Source organism: Triticum dicoccoides, chromosome 5A, assembly GCF_002162155.2.
Source record: "Triticum dicoccoides isolate Atlit2015 ecotype Zavitan chromosome 5A, WEW_v2.0, whole genome shotgun sequence".
NCBI lineage: Eukaryota > Viridiplantae > Streptophyta > Magnoliopsida > Poales > Poaceae > Triticum > Triticum dicoccoides.
In genome coordinates this window covers 699,706,777-699,711,026 of record NC_041388.1, presented here as the reverse complement: position 1 = coordinate 699,711,026, position 4,250 = coordinate 699,706,777, and positions in this window count along the sequence as shown.

The following is a 4,250-nucleotide window of genomic DNA, read 5'->3' as shown; positions in this document are numbered from 1 at the left end:
ATCTACCCTTGAAACTCAAGTCCATCAGCATGCACACGTCAACCATGTCCCGGAATGCTTGAATCTGAGCATTACTCCGCTGTCCAACTCCTTCATGTTCGTCCGGACGAAGAACTTCGTTGAAATCGCCTATGCACAGCCAGGGTAGGCTGCTTGAAGAGCTTATGTTTTTTAAAGTGTCCCATGTTTGATGGCGCAAATGAGTTTGAGCCTCTCCATACACTGCCGTCATCCTCCATGGATCCCAGCCAGGGTCAAGAACCTCCACATCCACATGGTAGTCCGAGTAACCTAAAATATTTATTTTTATTGAATTATTCCAGAAGAGGCCTATACCTCCACTCCTACCAACACTATCAATAGCATAGGCATTATCAAAGCCTATAGAAGCTGCTAAACTCTCTACTCTTGTCTTGCCAATCTGAGTTTCTAAAATACAAAGCAAAGCAGGGTATAGTTCTTCGCTAAATCGCGAAGTTCGCGAACTGTCGACATTTTTTTAAAAGCCTATACGGCCCGGCCGGTCTGCTGTTTTTGTGTTACACGTGTCAACTCTGCATAGTTATGATCTGTTTTTTTTTTTTGCAGTTCTGGCCAATTGTGCATGCATTAGAATGAAATAGCTTACTCAAAGTCGAATTCTACTATTCTTATTGAAGAGTTGTTATTATTTGTAATTCTTTGGGGGGATTGCAATATTAGGGGTGAAAAGAATGTATGTCGTGCATCTTTTTTGTTTTGCATAAATAATTTCTTTATATGCTACCATTTTTCAATTCCAGTTTTGATGAATGTTTACTCTCGTAAACGCTGCATATGTCCCATCTCGATCTTAAGTGCTAATGGGGAGTAACGAGGTTCATGCAACGCAAAGTACGAAGTTAGTACTAAGCCAATAGCAAGTTTGGCTCTATTTGTGGTTGGGTGGAGGAGGGATATATTGTGATGCATGATGCTGAAAGCCTTTTGATATATGTTTTATATTTTGAAATAGGATTTGTTCACTTTGTAACCTACTAACTCAGATATTTTAATAGCTTCCATTAGGAAAATCCATCTCTGCACCCGAGCTCATCTACACCCGCGCTGACGAAAAAACTCAAAACAAATAGTGGAAAAAATCAAAAACTTCCCATTTTTTTGTGTGGTAGACAATTCGGTGCGTGAGATTCGCTGCAATTTTTAAATCATTTGGACGACAACATGTGATCCGCCTCATCGAGCGAGGACGCGGGGTGCTGCTGCTGAGTATACAGGAACCGCCTCATCCGGAGAGGACTCGCCGCTGTTCCACAACGAGGACGCCGCCGAGGTCGTTCCGCAACACGCCATTGTTCCAGCAATAAAACGCAGGTTTTGTCGGCCCCTAAATTGTCTCCTTTGCTGATAATGATTATTTATTTGTCCTTCCTCTGCACAATTGAGCGCATGATTTCAATTGCCATCATACAATCTGCATCACATGCCATGCTAAATGCAGTTATGTCATTTGATTAACAAGAATACTAGATTCAACATGATCAGAGCATCAGTGGCCTTGAATAGCAAGCCTGTTAGCAACACACTGCTATTGATTTTTTTTCAGCCATGTTCAGAGCAAGAAAACTATTTTGTCTTTTCAATGCAACCTTAGGAAGATTACCAGGGAGCCCTAATTGCAAAAATTAAATCTTGATGACTACAAAAGTAAGGTGTGCAGTAAGCAAGTTTAGAGAGGGACATATCAAGTTTAGTCTGAATTAGAACAAGACAGGTTTGACAAACAACACACTTCTGGCCATTGTTTAATTGATTTTTATTAGGGAGCAAAGATATGCACACCTTCCTTTTCTTGAACTATGCTGAGAGCACATAGTTTCATGTTGTCAATTCATAGATCATCACAGGCTTAGAACTTGCTCTACAGGAAATTAGTAATTCTTTGTACTGCATTTTTTCGAAGTAAGAATAAAATGAGACATGAGTTGTGACACTGCAGGACAATGAGACTATTTGAGGGTCTATTTTGTGCACAAGCTGAATTATTACTGTTTGGGCAATCTGATTATGTAATGTTTAACCTTTGGGTACAATGGAAGTTACCGACAGATGTTGTGTAACTGAACTAATTTCTCTCGTTCGATTTACCGCAAAAATGTAAATACTAAGGATGTGCAGAGAGAAGAACAAAAGTCACTGATTTGGGGAGATAAATAATGTTAGCATAGAAGAGCATAGCAATTGTTCTTTGCAAGTTGTAGTACATAGGATCTTAGTAGTGAAATTATTCTAGGTGTTGTTTGATAAGTATGTGTCATGGTATTAACAAAGCAATTATTTTGAACCGTTTATCCATCTATTATTGCTGCTGCACACTGAGGTTTGATTCTACATATTCTGTATATGCTACATGAATATTGATGCAGAAACTATTGTTCAACTATGAAATTAAACTGTACCTCCACTATGCGATTGAAGCAGCATACATATTTTGGGCTTTCGTGGTTTTGGGTCAGGTTTAGTATTGTTCTTAGTCATACATTTTGTACAAGCTGGTATTTATTTATGCATTCACATACTGTAGTTGCTGAAAAGTTCACATTGTTTCTTCTCCTGTGCTTTTTATTCTGATTTGCTCGAAATTCTATATCAGGAGGATTTATGCTCAGTAGGATATATTTGGGAAGACTAGAACCTTATAAAATTTGTTTACTAACTTATGTAATGCTTGAAGAATTGTCATATTCAGTATCATTGTTGTTATCTAATGCTTGAAGTACATCTCAACTCCGGAATTTTCAGTAGATGATACAGCCATCAAAAATATTGAAACTACTCTCAATGATGAAACTTAAAAGACCAAAGGAAATAATTTAACACATTCAACAAAGATTATTCATAGCCTCTGTAGTTACGAGTCTTCCATGATGGAAAATCTTGAAGGTATTGTATTTGAGAAAATTGTTGTTTACCCCCGTTGCAACGCACGGGCTTTTTTGCTAGTCTCTTCCTAATAATAAAGCACGGATTGAGTCTCCGGGTTCGCCGTTGCGGCGTTTTTACACAAAGGCCCCTGTGGTGTTTAAGAATCAACCCACACTTCATGGAGACACAGGATCCAACAGTTTCCGTTTCGTACGTCGGCCTCCAGCCGGTGGTATGTTCATGTTATGGACCGCTAAAATAAGTGTGGATCAGAATTTATTTTATGGGCCACTAAACCGAAGAGTCCAGCCAACTGAACTAGCAAACAATCACATCACAAGTCACAAGGATTGTTCGGCGGCTAATTAAATAGTACCACCTCGAATTTTCACACTAAATTGTATCAACTTAAATATGTTTGCAAGTTGCCTAAGATATCAGCAGGCTTCCTCACGAAGAAATAAAGAGGAAAATCGGCGGGCGAGGCAAGGAGGCGCAGCTGGCACAACAGAGTCACCGGTGGGCGAGGCAAGGAGGCACGGCTAGCACACGAGGAGCTCCTGCGGTAGATGCGCTCGCAGTGGCCGAGGCAGCAACGGCAGGGAAGACCCGCGGGACTAGAGGCGGCGGTAAAGGCATGGAAGATAGAGGATGGTCGCGGGTGGAGCTGTGGTGGGTGTGTGATCCTCCTTGCCGCCGGCGGTGGGGCAGGCCGTGGACGCACTGCTCGGCCTCCTGCGTGGGTGACGGCGCAAGGGGGCGGCGCAAGGGGGAGGGGGTCGGGAGGAGGCTGAGAGAAATCGGGATCGAGCTCGGGGGTGACTAGGGTTAAGGAGGGTTGGCTGGGCCTTGGGCGAAAAGGCCGACTGGGCTGGGAGAAGGAAAAGAAAGGTGGGCTGGCCTTTGATCTAAAGAATAGAAGAGGGTTTTCTTCTATTTATAGAAAAACATATTTATTTGGAGGCCAAATAATAATTGAGTTTCCCTGAATTTGGCTTAAAATATTTAGAAATAAATGGATTTAAATTGTAAAGGGTAATTTCCAAATAATGGAATAATTTATTTGACCTCTCTAATATTGGGAGGATATGTTGTATGGGTTATAAAGAGAACCACCATGTGAATTCCCTCATTTTAAATAGATCAAATATCTAGGCAATTTCATTTTTTGAAATATCATTTAATTAAATGTGAGTGTGAACTGGGTGACAGCATGTTAAAGTATTTAATCCAAAATTTGTGGTATATGCACTTCATCAATTTTCTAAATATGTACAATGAGGTGTAAGTGCTTCTTACCACCGACGATTCAGATATAATGCACTCCCAGGGACTACTCTCCCCTG